The 17,746-nt window shown below is 44.7% G+C and overlaps 1 long non-coding RNA gene across 1 annotated transcript in view; it reads right to left on the reverse strand.

Annotated features, from left to right (window-relative positions):
• Window positions 1–17,746, reverse strand: part of LOC132657061 (uncharacterized) — a 99,285-nt gene that overhangs the window by 65,014 nt on the left and 16,525 nt on the right. The window lies entirely within an intron of this gene.

Raw genomic sequence — 17,746 nt, forward strand, 5'->3', positions numbered from 1 at the left:
TTGCCTTGTTTGGGGTGGGGGTCAGCCTCCTGTTGAAAGAGGCAGGGCCCTGCGGTAACCCCAAAGTTTCAAACATGTTTTCTCCTGAAGAGATAATTGCTGCCTGCAGCTGTACGCTGCAGCCTCTCCTCCGCGCGCTTCTCTGTGGCTCTGGCATGTGTCGTGCTGCAGCCCGTGGCAGCTGCTTCTCGGGGCAGGAGATTCCAGCGGGTGAGGAATGTGTACTACGCAAACCATGGCAACCAGAAACACCAACATCTCCGGCACCCCTGAAAACGGGTGGTGCGGCTTAGGCAGCGAAGGCCACGTGGTAGAGCCCGTAACAGAACCAGTGTAGGTCCTGAGAATGTTCCGATTCACTCACCAAGAGATGGTGTGCTGAGGTGGTCAGAGACACTGGCGCTGGGGCCAGCCTGGGTTTGGACCCTGGTTCTAACCCTTGGTAATTGTTTTACCTTGAGCAAGGGCTGGGATAGCTCTGGTGTTTCCTTTTCCTCGTTTGGAGAAAACATCTCTTGAGGCTGTTACAGATATTGAGTTAGTACAGTAACATAGAGCGTTGTCTGGTGCAGACTAACACTGAAAGGCCTTATCAGTTCAGAGAGGTCCGTTATTTGTAAGTCTCTGATGTACAACATTCTAGACACACAGCAACCTCTCCCAAGTGGCTGGGAACATCTTTTCTTGGGTGTCTCCAAAGTTCTTCTGTCCCTCTGTGTCCAGCACCAAAGTTGCAATTGCTCCCCAGTCAATCAACCCAGGTCCTCCCCGGTGCTCTCTGCCTCGTTGGGCCCCAGCCTCCCCTCACTGCACAATCTCTGCTGCAGGCATCCATCTGGGCTTTGACCAAAGCAGTTCTGGCCCTTCTTTACCACTTCACCTCATTTTCTCCCCAATCTGTTCTCCACGCAGCACCAAGAGTGGTGCTTATGACGTCTTCATCCGACATACAAACATGCTTGATGCCAAAAATTCTTCAACAGCCTCCCAAGATTCCTAGCATAAAACCTGATGTCCTTACCAAGCCCTACATGCCTGCCCTGCCTTTTGCGTCCAGCCACATCAGCTTAATTTAGGTCCCTTAGCATAACTCAAGCCATCCTGTGCACCTCTGTTCCCCGTCCCTAGTTTTCTTTCTAAGCCAAGTTTGTAATTAGATACACTTTGATATCTCTATATTCCTGTAGGCTAAAAGATCTAGGAGACGCAATGACTTAGGACAGTAAGCAGCCCATGGATAGGGGCTCAGTATTCCTAGAACTCTGTTTTTTTCTTATTAATTTCCTTATTTACTCACTTTACATCTGAATCGAAGCCCCCTCCATCCTCTCCTCCCAGTTCCATCCTTGCATCTTCTTCCCCTGCTTCCCTCTCCCCTTCTCCCCTCAGAAAAGGGGGGCCCTGCCCCATCCCAACCTGCCCCATCACGTCAAGTTGCATCCAGACTGAGCACACTCTAGAACTCCTTTATCAAATTGAAGACATACATGTTTAATACTTCTCCAACCAATCATTGTCTCATTTTGCCTTGATGTAAGCCTTAATGTCGAGTGTCACTGTCCTACTCTCATATGCATGGGTACACGCTAGGGAACACAGATTTGTTGAAGATCATAAAGAGGATGAATAGAAAAATTTAAGGTTAAGAATCTCCACTGAAAATCGAACCCCCTCTTAGGGGAGCTTCCCCTTAATGGTACTGAGCTGTGCAAAACCTCTGTCAGGAGTACACACACTAGCTGCACCCAGTCTGAACTGCTCTGAGTCACAGGCCCCGTATGCATGCCTCTAATGGAGAACCACTGCTGTCCTCCAGATAGCCCCTCCCTGTTCATACAGGCTCACCTGAAAGGAAGAGGGACAAACGTTTGCTAAATGGAAAGTTAAGCCACTGCTCTTAAGTACCCAAGGCCTTAAGACATCCCTGTAATTTCCTGCCCTATCCCCACAGAGATCACCCAAGCACCATCATCTCCCCTCATCCAACACCTCCCCCCCAAAAAAACACTTCAGCTTGCCCAACAGTAATGAGGAGGGGATCTGACACAAAGCTGCTCAGAAAGAGATGGCAGTTGACAAAAGAGGCTGACGAGCCATCCTGGGAACAGTGCAGAGTTTTTCAGAAGCCCAGTGTCATCACAACGGACCTCATAAGAGAAAGGCACAGTGTTCAGCCAATGGGGTATGAGGTTAGGACAATGTGGTCGCAAGCCAAAGAATGTGGGTATGTCCTAAAAGTGGTAGAAGGCAGGAAATAGGTCTCTAGAGCCTGCAAGAGAATAGCCCTGCCAAGTTTAATCCCTGAAGATTCACTTCTGACTTTTGGCCCCAAAACCATAAAATGATAACTTTGTGTAGCTTGAGAGTGTGTGCCTGTGTGCATTTGGGCATGTGTAAGCATGTGCGTGTGAGTTCGTGCGTGCGTGCAATTTGCAGCAGTAGCCACAGGAAACATACATGTCTGGCTTATGCTTTCTTCCCACTCTGTAATCATTCCATTACCTGAAGCCAACAGGAAGCCAGCTGGCTGTGAAGCAGGAGAAGGCTCGGGAAAGGGTCCAGACAAATGTGCTCTGCCTACCGGAACCCCTTTGGTGTGCTGTGGAATCCAGCATGTTCACATTCACAAAGCCCGTCTTTCTGAATTCTGGTTTCAATTCCTTTGTAGTGTGTGTACATCTTTCTCCTAAGTGTATTCCAATTTAAGTGTGGGAAGAATGACAAATTTAAACCACTCAGAGTGACAGGAACGTGTGTACAGCACTCACTCTCTCCTGACCCCTTCAAATTTCACTGCTTATGCCTTAGAACCAAGAATGGCTTTGGGCCAAAAAAAAAAAACAAAAAACAAAAAAACAAAAAAAAAAAACTGTCATGAAATACTCATATGATTTTATAGATATTTTTTAGATTTTATTTTTTACTGTTTTATTATCATGTGGATCAAAACAGGCGCCATTAGCTCATCTTTCACAGTGACAGCAGCAACGAAACAGTCTATAAACTGAAAGCATGTCATACAGACAGATGTCACCAAGCTATCATGGGTGTGGGCCTCTGAGTGGCTCCCTTCTGAGTCACACCCCACCAGTGTGACTTGGCAGTTCATCTGGTCCCATCAGCTCTGTGGCTGAAAAGAAAAAAAAAATTGGGCCATTGCACCACAACAAAAGGACATTCACTGAAAAGACAGCAACTGAGAAAAGTGTGAGCCCCAGTGGTCTCAAACGCCCGAAGAAAATTTGTCCTTGCAGTGTGTTGGGGCTAGAGGCAGGTAGATCCACTGCACAGCACAGACTCTACCAGAAGCCCACCAGAGAAACTTTGAAGAATCCAACCAGCCAGAGGAAAGTGGATGAAAGCCACTGATGGAGAGGACATGAGGACTGGGGGAAAGGTTGTTTTCTACATTTACCAGCATTTAAAAAGGGAGGGGATGAGAATCTCAAAAAAAAATCAACAAGTAAATATTCATTTATGAAATATTATTTTGCCTACCTGATTTGAGAATAGGTAGGACTCACATGTTATGAAGGTAAGATTCTACTGGACACACACACACACAAACACACATGGGGAGGTGGTTATTGAAGTTGGATGATGGACCCATAAGAATGCAAGTTAGACTCTGAGATTTCACCTTACACCCATCAAAATGGCTAAGATCAAAAACTCAAGTGGAGAGGATGTGAAGAAAGGGGAACCCTTCTCCATTGCTGGTGGGAATGTAACCTTGTATAACCACTTTGGAAATCAATCTGGCACTTTCTCAGACAATTAGGAATAGTGTTTCCTCGAGATCCAGCTATTCCACTCCTAGGCATATATCCAAAATATGCTCAAGTATACAAGGATATTTGCTCAACCATGTTTGCAGCAGCTTTATTTGTAATAGCCAGAAACTGGAAACAACCTAGATGTCCCTCAATGGAGGAATGGATACAGAAGATGCTCAATCCTCAGTCAGAAGGACAAATGTGATAGACATTGGAAGCAGGAGAAGACAGGACAGGAGCTTACCACAGAGGGCCTCTGAAAGACTCTACTGATACAGGAATTGAAACAGAGGCTGAGACTCATAGCCAAACTTTGGGGAGAATATAGGGAATCTTATGAAAAAAGGCAGAGATAGAAAGACCTGGAGGGGACAGGAGTTCCAAAAGGAAACCAACAGAGCCATAAAAACAGCCCTGGTGTCCCTGAGGAGAATGGTACCCCAACCAAGGACAATGCATGGAGAGGACCTAAAACCCTGGCTCAGATGTAGGCCATAGCTCAGTCTCCAAGTGAGGTCCCTAGTAAAGGGGAGCAGGGATTGTCTCTGGCATGAACTCAGTGACAGGCTCTCTCATCACCTCCCCCTGGGGGTTTCAGCCTTGCCAGGCCACAGAGGAAGACATTACAAGCAGTCCTGATGAGACATGATAGGCTAGGGTCAAATAGAAGGAGAAGAGGACCTCCCTATGAGTGCACTAGGGGAGAGGTATAGGGGGAGAATAGAGAGGGATGGTGGGATTGGGAGGAGATGAGGGAGGGGACCACTGTCAGGATATAAATTTAATAAACTGTAATAAATAATAATAATAAGTCACCAAAAAAAGAAGGAAGGAAGGAAGGAAGGAAGGAAGGAAGGAAGAAAGAAAGAAAGAAAGAAAGAAAGAAAGAAAGAAAGAAAAGAAAGAAAACAACCAAAAAACTACCCAACCCCCTTTAAGGGAAATAGAACATTATTTTCTTAGAGTTTATTCCTATTGAATTGGGGGTGTAGGGTACTTTTGGGGGCCCAAATAAAATTGAAAAAAAAAGAACAAAAAAAAAAAAAAAAGAAAGCATGCTAGTTAGTCTCTTTAAAAACTTAACTATGTGAGCAGAGACTGAAGAAATGTCCAACTATTCTGGCCCAAGCTGAGACCTACTCCATGGGAGAGAGCCAACCCCTGACACTATTAACTATGCTCTGCTATGCTTACAGATGGGAGCCTAGCATAGCTGTCCTCTGAGAAGCTCCTCCCACCAGCAGATTGAAACAGAGGCTAAAACCCACAGCCAAACACTGGACAAAGCATAGGACCTGTAGGGAACAGGATCTCCACACGAAGACCAACAGAGCCAACGAACCAGGGCCCAGAGCGGTCTGTGGAGACTGAAGCACCAACCGAGGACCATGCATGGACTGGATCTAGACCCCCTACAAGGGTGCAGCTGTTGGGCAGCTCCGGCTTCATGTGGGATCCCTAGTAAGGGAAATGGGGGTTGTCTCTGACATGCACTCTGTTGCCTGCTTTTGGGTCACTTCCTCCTGGCAGGGCTGCCACACCAGGCCACAGGGCAAGAAAATGTGCTCAGTCCTGATGCAACTTGATGTGCTGTAATGGGAGGGGGGCTCCCCTCTAAGGAGAAGGGGAGGGAGGATAGGGGGAAGAGGGTGGGGCTGCAGAGAGAGGAGGGAGGAGGCTAAGATCGGGATGTAAAGTGAATAGATTAACTTTAAAAATTAACTATGTGTTTTAAATTTTTCACAAAACAGATAATGCTGCTCTCATTTAGGGCATGTTTTTCTCTTCCTGATTGCTTTATAAAATTCCTCTCCAGGTTTCATTGGAGCTCTTTGTCTAGGAAGCTGAAAACTCTGCTCCCTGTGATTATCTGTGCTTCTGTGAAAAGTGAACATCTGGTCTCTGGAAGGGTGGTGGCATCCAGACTGGGCCACCTGGAAACTAGGGGTGAAAAATCCATGAAGTTCCACCCTTCACCGAAACATGGTACTGGATCCACTTCATGGAATCAGCTCACGTGCAGTAGATGGCTGCTGGCACCCAAAGGGTACCCAGACCCTAATGCAATATCCCTCCAACCAAAGCCACAGCAGAGGGCTCAGCTCCAGGGAAACCAGGCTGAAGACACAATAACCTCTGAGTGCCACCACCTTCCTGGGCTAAAGAATAAATATCTTTCAGGTTTGGAGAATATCGACTGAGCTGGCTACAACTGAGTCATCTCAGTAACTTTAACTCCGTGAAGAAAAATTCTGAAAAGACGAAATCATCTTTGAGCACTGTGGCTTCAACACTGACACCCTCTGCCACTGAGAGCAAGTAAAACGGAGATGTGGTCACTTTCTTCTTAAGGCCGGTTTGGGCAGAGTGCATGGAATCTTATGTAAGAAGTGGGAAATAGTAGGTTATGGAAAGGACAGGAACCCCACAAGGAGAGCAACAGAACTAGAAGATTTGAACACAGGGGTCTTCCCAGAGACCCATACTCCAACCAAGTACCAGGCATGGGGATAACCTAGAACCCCTGAGTAGATGTAATCCATGGCAGTTTAGTGTCTAAGTGGGTTACATCGTAATGGGAAGAGGGACTGCCTCCAACACAATCTGATAGGCCTGCTCTTTGATCACCTCCCCCTGAGGGGAGAGCAGCCTTACCAGGCCACAGAAGATGACAATGCAACCACTCCTGATGAGAACTGATAGACTAAGATCAGACGAAAGGAGAGGAGGACCTCCCCTATCAGTGGACTTGGGGAGGGGCATGCATGAAGAAGGGGGAGGGAGGGTGAGGTCGGGAGGGGAGGAGGGAGGGCTTATGGGGGGATACAAAGTGAATAGTGTAAAAAATAATAAAAAATGGAAAAAAAGCAAGGCAAAGCTTTGCTTTCTAGAGAATAGAAAGACAGTCAAGACTCGTGCTGTTAATGGGCTGACTTTCAGGACTCTCAGGACATATCAGGACATATCAGTGAAGTAGAACACAAAGAAAAAGGAGAATTACCCCAACCCTGCTGTGGAACGCTGAAAATCGCAAGGGCCCTATGCTCCTCTATAGCCTGATTCTGTTACAGCAGGGAGGGCAGGTGGGGCAGTGAGGAAGTAAGCTGGATGGTGGGGGGGCTGTGCCATGCCTTATTCTCCTGAAGCCCTGCCCCCCATTTCTTTTCCTTCTTAACAGCTGGCCCAAAGGGCCTAAACTTAGCCAGGGGGAGGTGTAGGAAACTAGATAGCGCATTCTATGGTTGGATAGGAAGTACTGGGCTCAATGTGTTTAAGGTTAAGATTAATTCCACACTTCCTCTGAATCTATTTTTAAAAACACAGCAGAGGATGGCATATGCTCTCTTCTGACAAAATGACACCCGATCAAAGGGTAAACATGAGCTGCATGTCAGACCCTCTGACTCCTGCCCTGGCCCTTGCCTACAGAATCAGAAAAGGCATTTTACGTAATTAAAATTTCTCCCTTAAAACGTGGCTGCTTCTATTTATTGAGAAATCTCTGTAGTGACAACAGCCAGAGGAATCAGTTGGTCAGTGGCTGAATTGAGAGGAGCCAGAACACAGGAAAAACACCAGCAGGAGTTCTGTTGCTAAGGGCCTGCCTCCGACTGCAAGAGGGAACATGAGCTTCAAGTCTGAACCTTGATGCCTGAGAGCAGAAATCTACCTGCTGCCTGGGTGGGAGAATCAATTTTTTCTCATTTGCAGTGACCATCCTCATTAATGTTGGCTTGTTATTATTCCCTGAGCTCTGCAAACAGGAGCGCCCATTCTATAGAGCCACTCATTAGGGCTGATTTAATTGAATTTGAGGAGAAAAAGTAATGGCTGCTAGGGAAGCGAGGACTGAGGTTCCCGGGGAGCCTGGTTTCCTGGTGACTTGCAAGTGTGGCTTTTCCCAGCCGGCATATACAGAGGGGAAATTAACACAGCCCATGCATTACTCTTGTTTCTTTAGTGTCCACAACCATCATCCACACACCATCTTGGCCAGTTCTAATGTTCCCTTAAGCTATGGTCCCTTTGAGGTTTGCATGAAGGTTTGTTTGATGCCCCACAGGTCCAAGAGAAGTTCCAATTAACTCAAGACCTCTCTTGTACGGAGAAAATCAGTTCAGAGGTCGGCAGGTCAAAGAGCCTAACAATTCCGCATTCCAACTGGTGCTCCGGAGTTCTTTTAAGCGCCTCGGGGTGGAAAGTGGTGTGTCTCTGAACAGGATACAGTGGTTAAAGCTGTTCCTGGCCATGGCCTTTCCCCATGTTCAGATAATTTTAGTGTTCTTAAACTGAGTTGGGCTTTCTGCTCTGAGGGACAAGGACAATAGTGCCGAGGAAGACACGAAGTTCTGTGCTTTGGGAGACTAGGATCCAGTAGAGGGAGGTAGACCTTGACCGTGAAACCAACTCAATGACCTGAAGGAAAGTGTGTTGACTATTCATGCCCTCTTACCTACTCAAGCAACAGGGAATGGGCTCCCTTTGTAAACTACGTAACCTCTTAAACTCTCAAGGCAGGAAAGTGTCTAGGCCCCCACCTGAGGTGGTCCCCCTAACTGTCATTTCCTAACCACTGTAACTGTCATCCCAGCCCCAAAGGCGAGAGTGCCCAGACCCCACCCTAGGCGAAAAATCCCACCAATCCTGAGCTCCCCCAAGCTTGGAACTTGAAATCCCACCAGTCTTCACCCTGGAAAGCTCTGCCCCTTAAGAAATCCTGTATAAAGCCCTGCCTGCTGCTCAGTTCCCTGCTCTCTTCTCCTGGGAGAGGGGGCAACCACCCTGGATTTGTCTATCCCAATAAATCTCTTTTACAATCTCTTTTATGATATTTGCTGTCCCGTGTGACTCTCTCATCAGGAGAAGCCAAGAAGAAAAGAAGGGAAGCTCCTCAGCAACTCAGCTCAGCTGGGGATGCCCTCCTTTGGGAGTGTCAACACTGATGAAGACAAAAGGCGAAGAGGAGCTGTTACACTGTAGCACTCCAGCTCAGCCCGGTCTGGCCTCACTCAGGGCAGTGAAGACTCTTCTAAAGAGTCTTCTAAAGAGCTGTACAGTTCCTGGACTCCGGTATCTGAGGATGACCTTCCATTCCGCAGAGCTGTGTGGTTCCCGGGCTCTGAAGTCCCAGGGTACCTTTCCGTCTGAATAGGAGCCCCAACAACGTGTCACAAGGAAAATCAACAAGGTGATGCAGTCCACAACTTCCAGGCAGGTTTGTTGGGCCAGATATTCAGGGACTAGCGAGGCTACCATGCAGGACGGCGAAATCCCTGGTGGGTAACAAGTTCAAAGGCTGTGAGGCAGTAGCAAACATGGCCAGTCCAAGGGGGTGGGGGGCAGCAGGGCGGGAGCACAGAGAGCACTGAGGAGGGGCTGTGAGACCCACACAGGGCCAAACTCGGCAGGACCTTCTTGAGCAATCTGGCTTCATCCTGGTCTCTTGGGTTTGAGATTGTCCTCAGGGTGATAGGGAAGCAGTGGTAAGCGGAAGGCCTTCAACAGGAGGGGGCATGACCCCTCTAGGTAGGGGGAATGGGGAGTGGAAGTAATGAATGAGACTGGTTGTGGAGGGATTGTGGCACAGCCAAAACACTAACAGTGAGTGACCACCACACGGAGGTGCTCCAGGCACTGTCCTGAGCTCTCTGTAGGCAGGACTTTGTTCATTTTTCCTAACATGCATTTGAGAAGTTGAGACTAAACCCTAACATCACAAAGGGTGGAACAGGCAACCAGATGAATCCACACTATGTAACTCAGTGGGGAGGGGAAAGTCCATTTAAGACAAGGAGACACTTCCTTTTTGCTATCTCTATGCTTCTGAGGCAGCCCTGGGATTGAAAATTATTTGTTCCAGCAATTTTGATTTAATTTTTTTAAATTTTATTATGAGGGTATGGGAAGGAGGGTTTTATAGGTAAACACCAATGGGAAAATAGGAAGTAGCACAGACAAAAGAGAGAATGCTCTCATGTTGTCCCTCGTCTTAGTCAGGTTTTCCATGGCTGTGATAAAACACCATGACCAAAAGCAAATTGGGGAAGAAAGGGTTTATTGGGTTCACATATCCAGGGTCACAGTCCATAGAGGGAATCCAAAGGAGGAACTCCAAACAGGGCAGGAACTTGGAGGCAGGAGCTGATGCAGAGGCCATGGAATAGGGCTTCTTACTGTCTTGCTACCTCAGGATTTGCTCAGTCTGCTTTCTTATAGCTTCCAGGACCACCAGCTCAGGTGTGGCACAGCCTACAGTGAGCTGGGCCCTTACACTAACTATCAATCAAAGTAATACAACACAGGCTTTCCCACAGTTTTCTCAACTGAGATTTCCTTCTCCAAAATGACTAACTTGCATGAAGTTAGTACCTAGGACACTTGACATAACAAAGGCATCACTGTTTCAATAACTTCCTTTTTTGTACATCCCCAAGATTTTACATTAGTTAATATCACAAATAGAAAACGTTACAGATTTAAAACTCCCATAGTCTTTACAAGTTCAAAATACTTTAAAACGTCAGTCACCAAAAATCCAAGGTCACTTTGAACCTCTAAAACTTCCAAAGCCTTTGATGTGGGAGACTTGGGAGAAAGAGCTGCCTGTACGCTAGAGACTTGTACTTAGTAAAGAGCCGGGTTTCAGCAGGAAAAGGAAGTGGAACAAATGATCTGGGACAAACAAGAGTGGGTGAGGGTGGGTCTCGAGAATGAGGATTCGGGAGGACCCGCTGAAATGGCTGGCAGAGGGCTCAAAACTGGGAGGATGAGTCAGGAGCTAAAGTGAACAAAACAACACAAGAGTAAGAGTCTGCGGGAGCATGTGAGCTCAACTGGCTTTCATCCTGGGTGGTGGCCCAGTAGGATGGGGATGCAGAGCAGGAAACTACATGGGCTATGGATCTAGACCGGACCTGGGCCCGGAAGTCCCTCTACGCCCCAGTGCCGTTAGCCTCTTCTGTGTATCTCACCTACTCCTTCCAGCCCTTTATTCCTCAAGCCTGGGCTCCCATTCATGCACCCTTTATGACTCTACGTCAAAAACATGACTGAACTTGAACAAATGATCTGAGCAAATTAATTCTACGTTATAATGAGAATGGCAAAAATACGTTCTAACATCGTATAGCACCCAGCCTGGCGATGTCTGATCCCAAGGGAACAAATCCCAGCAGCAGAAGCCACGAGCCCATTATCCAGATCAAGATTATCCATCCCTGGACAGTGTGTCAGAGAACTGAAATAAGGAAGAGTAGGAGACTAGAGTAGGGAGAGAAGGGAACGAAATGTGAACCAGATGCCACCTCCCCTTTCCCATCCAGTTAGCGCTGCCTAGTTTAGAGACAGAACGGATCAAGAGGCAGGTGTGAAAGCCTGTTACCCATGCCACCTTTGCTAGTAGGCTGCCCATAGGGAAATGGGCTCAGAGATAGAGAGACAGTACTAACAATAAAAGGACTGTTGGAGGCTTCAAGGAATGGGTTCTTCTCTAACGAAAAGAAGCACGTGCTGCCAGATCTTGAAGGGTTCCCCAGAGGTCCACATGGCAAAGAGTTAGTCTCCAGTATGGAAGGGTAAGTATAAAGCCTTTAAGAGGGAGAACACGGTGTGCAGCATGGTCATCACGAGGGTCCCCTAAAAACTTGAGTAGAGACTATCACTGACTCTGTTGCCTTCCTTTGGATCCTTTTCCCCTATCGGAGCTGCCTTGTCTGGCTTCAGGAGAAGAAGATGGGCGTATTCCTGCCGTGACTTGAGGTGCCAGGGAGGACTGGTACCCCTGAAGGGGCCTTCCCTATTCTGAGAATGAGAGAGAGAATTTGGGGGGAGGGGTGTGAGGGCAAGACTGGGAGGAGAGAAGGGAGGGGGCTGGGATCAGGCTATAAAGTGATTAAATAAATAAAATATTTGTAAAAGAAAAAAATAAAGAGGTAACACACAATGGGATGTCTTCAGATCATTGGAAGTATGCCCTGGAAGGGTATACTAGGTCCCAAACCTTTCCCCTTGCCTATCTTTTGCATCCAAGCCAAAGGGCAGGCCATTTGTTCTGCTGCATGTTACTCAACATTGCCAACCAGCATACAACCAGGGACCTATAAGCATGAATGAGCACAAAGTAAACCTTAGTTCTCTTTATGAATTGATTTTCTTTGCTAGTTGTCATAGTAACAGCAGACTGTTGCCAACACAAAGCCCATGAGGAGGAAATGCCCTTTCAAGCTTTGAACATTGTCATGGAAGGATGCAGTCCTTGTAACTGCTACAACGTTTTTGTGTCCATGAAGGGAGAGCCGAAGAAATACAAACTTGACCTGGAGTGCCATTAGGTTATCCTTACCCAATACGAGAACCTAAATGATTTAATGGTGAAGTCATTTTTTAGTTAGGTATTCAATTACTTAGAGAAAAACCCAACTTACAGTCAATCATTCATTCCTCAGAGCAGGAAACATGGAGGACAGTGCTTAGGCAACAGGAGCACATCTCTAGTGGTGACACTTGAGGTTCACGGCATATTTAAATGTGGGGGGGAGGGAGAGAAGAAAGATATCCTTTGACCGGCAGCCTTCAATGACCTGAAGAAATGAACATAACCTCCCAATAGTTGTGTTAAGAAATAATAACTGTGGAGGCTGAAGAGATGACTCAGTGGACAAGAGTACAGCTGCACATAGGTGAGGACCTGTGTTCAAATCCCCAGCACCCACACAAAAGCCAGGCTTAGTTGTACATGCCTATAACTCCAGGTCTGGGGACAGACAATCTAGCCAGGTTCGGTGAGAGGCTGTTTCCTGTGAGTGAGGCAGAGCCTTACTAAGAGCTCCAATGCACTAGCTCCTCTGGCCTCCACATTCCCTTATGTGGCTGTGAGCGCTTGCACACGTGTGTTTATAGATGCACACATCTCACACACATGACACACAACAAAAGAATAAAGGAGATGTGACTGAGTGCTGCTGGCAACTCCAGCACCTTAAGACCCAGTACTACCCCCAGAAAACCAGGCTCACTGCCATGTAACCGTCTCCCAGTAGGAAAAGGAGCCCATTCCATAGCCACAAACTGTATATAATCCTCAGTCTTAAGGAGCAGAAATCATGATAGAAACGACAGAATACTAGAACTCCACATCTGAGAAAAGGCAAAGATTCTCTACACAAAACATTTTACTTTACAGACACTAAAATAAGTTGCCTGATCATTTCCTATGGGCAGTAATAAGATTTTTAAGGTGAACAAAACTTTTACTTTTTATTATATAACAGTTTCTTTGATAACCTTTAAGCCATCTATTTTTCAGATGACAGCTTTTTTACCAGTCTCCTAGCATGTCAAATTCGCTTTGCAAATGTTTATTGAATGATATGGAAGAAATCAAATCATGTATGCAAAAAATAAAGTTGTCTGACTCCCATATGCACTCAAGATATCGACATGCACAGGTATCCTAGGCTGACATCCAAGGTGCCATGTCTTGGAACTATCATCAACATAAAACCATCCTTCACATGAACAATAATTACACTATTGTAAAAAGCGTGCTTTACCCTTTAAACAAGTGAGCATATGTGAATTAACCATTTAGAAAGCTGTCTGCCTCCACCAAATCCTTCTACCCTGATCACTGGCTTCTGTGTGTTCAGCTTTCCAGTACACTAGCAAACTGCATTAAACCAGTCCAAAGAGGAGAGGTTTGTTTAAGCTGAGGGTTTCTTGGGTTTCTGTTCACAGACTGTTGGTCCTTGGTCTAGGGTCCCCTGGCTTCTGGTGAGGCAAAGGAAGCCACTCACCTCATAGCAGCCAGGTAGCAAAAGAAAGGAGGAGGAACAGGTCATACCCAAACATCCCTCCAGGCTCATGCCCTCAGGCCTTGCTTTCATTACTAGCTCTACTATCTGTACCACTAGTGCAACAGTACACAAACAAAACAAACAGCGTATGAGATATTGAGGAATCTTTAAGACCCAAATGGTGATGCTCTCCCAACTCTAATGTGGAAGGGACCTTCTCAACAGGAGACCAGGGAGAGCCCCACCCCAAACACCAGCCCTGCCTTTTTATCTTTCTCATTTCCCACAACCCTCACAAGTCAAAAGTCCCAACAGCTGAAAGGAAGACTAGGCTTACACAAAATTCTTGGAGTTTTTAGTAAGCAACACGGATCTATTTCCTACCAAAAACTGACACTTGAACTTTGGCAAGGTGAACTGGAATGAACTTAAAAAGTTTTGATATATCCAGAGCCAAGATGACTTACAGAGGGAACAAAAGGCCCTACAATGATCTTGCACTTTTTAATGACCACAATCCTTTTCCAGATCCATTATGCAGTGATTTTTTTTTCAAGGGTAAAAGGAAGTATGGAAATAAGATGTAAGGACAAATATTTTAGGAAGAATCAATAGGCTGATTTACATTAAGCAAAACCAGAATTTATACTGAAAAGACAGAGGATGTCTTGAGACAATAAAACACATCTGCATCTTTTACAGAAACAACCTCTGATGGGATTTATGTGTAATCGTTGCTTAGAAAGACCTTTGCTGTCTTTGGAGGAAAAGCGGGATAAAGTTGGATAATGTATTTGATGAAATATATAAAATGTATTTGAAGAAAGTGTAGATTTGCCTGAAAGGCAAATCATTTTATTCAAATAATGATGAGTGAGTTTTTAGCCAGGTTGCGGTAAAGGGCCACTGTTAAGTAGTAACCCTCTTTGCTTGAAACAGGTGTAAAAGACAAAAATCAAAAAATTAGAAAGAGCAAGAATATCTACTTTGTTCTGTCTCCCTAATATTTTCCTAAGAGGTGTGGATTTTTTAAAGATTAACTAAATTTCTGTAAACAACAACCAAACATAACAATAGACAGCATCTCCAATCCTCTGAGACACAGGCTGAATTTACATTTCCAAGTGAAAAACACGTGTTTGAGAGATGATTTGTTGCTATTTAAACTGGGAGAGTAGAGCAAAACTTCTGAGTTTTCACCGCTTACACAGCTATACTTTCTCCATTCATAATGACGGCACTGCGCAGTCTTAATAATGCCAAAAGTTCTTGGAGATATTAGGGGGGGAATCCACTTAGCAGGAAAAATAAAAGAGTCATTGAATGAGTGCATGTTAAATCATATAAGTAAGGCAGTCTCAAACTGGTGCTCTTATGACAGAGTAGAAAACATTAGGACCAGATGAATCGCTCTTTTAGTCTTCTGAAAACACTGCTGATGTATGTTGGAATGAGATTCAACACCAAATAAAATAAAATAGTGACTTTTTCTCTAGAAAACTCGCTAAGAACAAGAATAAGAGCAACAGAGCTAGTTTTAAAATGTAGGGCAAGTAGATCGTGAGCTTAACACAGAGAAGAAATTGCTTGCAGATGTTTTGATGGGTGAAAGGATGAAGTCTGGGTGACGTGGTTGGATGTTTTTAAAGGCAAACCTATGACACAATTCAACTTCAACTTTCAACTTCAACCATCCTTTGAAGAATCTCAAGAAACAAAGTGTACATAAATTCTTGCTTTTATGGCCCTGATTAAAAATCGCCTAATTGAAATTGACTCAAAAGTAAATTGTCATGGCTGGGTGACGGCTTGCCTCGAGCATTCAAGCAGAATGCTTGACCCACAATCTAAAATGTTGAGTTTAATCCCCAGGACCCACGTAAAACCAAATTCTGTCGTGTGTCAAAAGGTGGGAGACAGAGACTGGAAGGCTCTAATTAAGCTTGGAGACAGCTACTCTAGCTTACAAAGGGCGTCAAAAGACACATCAAACAAGGTAGAAGGTAAGGCCCACCATCCAAGGTTGCATTTTACTGCCACATATACACCATGGCACACGTGAATCTACATGCACACATGTGCACACACACAAATACACAAAATGGAGAAAGGGGAAAAGCAAAGAGGGAGGGATCGAAGGAGGGAGGGAGAGAAAAACATGGAGAAAAAGAGAGATTAAAATAAAATAAGTTGCCAAAAAATGGTTCTCAACCTGTGGTTCGTGACCCTTTGAGGGTCAAACCACCCTTTCATAGGGGTCACCTAAGACCATTGGAAAATATAGGTACTTACATTACAGTTCATAACTAGCAAAATTACAGTCATGAAGCAGCAATTAAAATAATTTTGTGGTTGGGGTCACCACAACATAAGGAACTCTATCAAAGGGTCACAGCATTAGGCAAGTTGAGAACCACTGCATTTGATACATACAAACTCTTTCCACCTTTCTGTATCTTGAAAATTTTTGTGATTAAGTCTAAAGTTCATTAGTTAAATGAAATATACTTGAAATCAAAATGCATGAAGACTAACAAATTCAACATCCCCTTAGCTGGTGCCCAAAGGGGACCCGTGCCACTCAGAGTCTTCCTAACACTTGGCTGAAAGTCAACAATGAAACTGATCATTTCAGGCTTATAAGGGTTTATATATTTTAGCCATTTGATTGGAAGTAAAAGTCCTGAGAAATAGAGACATGAATATATCTTCACTGTAGAAAAGTAAACAAAGGCACTTTCAGGTTCATGTTTATCCCAAATAGTCAATATTTGTGAATAAACTTCTAGAAGCAACTGGTATATGCCCAGCTCTCTGTCACATATATGTGTCCAAAAGATTTATACTCTTAAAAAAAAAGCAAGACTTAAAATACATCTATGGGGATGGAGAGATGGCTCAGAGGTTAAGAGCACTGACTGCTCTTCCAGAGGACCTGAGTTCAATTCCCAGCACCCACATGGCAGCTCACAACTGTCTGTAACTCCACACATGACATACACAGCCAAACACCAATGTACATTAAATAAAAGTAAATTAAAAAAATAATAATAAAATACATCTATGATAATTTTTACTGTGTAATCTACAAAACTAAAGTACCATAAGAACTATAGGGAATATTAAATTAGTAGAATAGTGGATACCCAAAGGTATCCATGTCTTCATGCGCAGGAAGGAACTATATTGCCTTCCATGGCAAACAGTACTTTGTAAACATGATTAAGACTCTTTAGAGTAAAGGGTCACCTGGATTCCTCAGTCCAGTGTACTTATGGTACTCGAAAGGAGAATTAAAAGAGGAAAACAGTAAGTTAGTGTTAAAAAAGATAAAATGACAGAAGAGAGCTCGCTGTTGTGGTGTGGGGTTACAAGCAAAGCATGTGAGAAGCCTCTAGAAACACCAAAGAAATAGGTTTTCCGTGGAGCCTCCCCAAGCTGTACAGCCTGATGAGCATTTTCGACTTGTAAGTCTATAAAGCAGTGGTTCTCAACTTTTATAATACTGTGACCCTTAAATACAGTTCTTCGTGTAAAACTCAAAGGATGACATATGCTGGAGAGGTCGTGGAGAAAGGAGAACCCTCCTGCATTGCTGGTGGGAATATAAACTTGTACAACCACTTTGGAAATCAATCTGGTGCTTTCTCAGAAAATTAGCAATAGTGCTACCTCAAGATCCAACTATACCACTCCTGGGCATATACCCAAAAGATGCTCAACCATACAACAAGGACATTTGTTTAACTATGTTCATAGCAGCTTTATTTGTAATAGCCAGAAGATGGAAACAACCTAGATGTCCCTCAACTGAAGAATAGATACAGAAAATGTGATGATACGTTTACACAATGGAATACTACTCAGCAACTAAAAACAAGGAAATCATGAAATTCACAGGCAAATGGATAGAACTAGAAAAGATCATCCTGAGTGAGGTAACCCAGAAGCAGAAAAACACACATGGTATATATTCATTTATAAGTGGATATTAGACATATCATAGGGGATAAACATACTAAAATCTATAGTCCTAAAGATGCTAAAAAAACAAGGAGGACCCTAGGAAAGAAGCTTAATCCTCATTCAGAAAGGCAAACAGGATAAACATCGGAAGTAGAAGACAGGGAACAGGACAGGAGTCTTCCACAAAGGGCCTCTGAAAGATTCTACCCA

This window comes from Meriones unguiculatus, chromosome 10 (assembly GCF_030254825.1).
Source record: "Meriones unguiculatus strain TT.TT164.6M chromosome 10, Bangor_MerUng_6.1, whole genome shotgun sequence".
Taxonomy (NCBI): Eukaryota; Metazoa; Chordata; class Mammalia; order Rodentia; family Muridae; genus Meriones; species Meriones unguiculatus.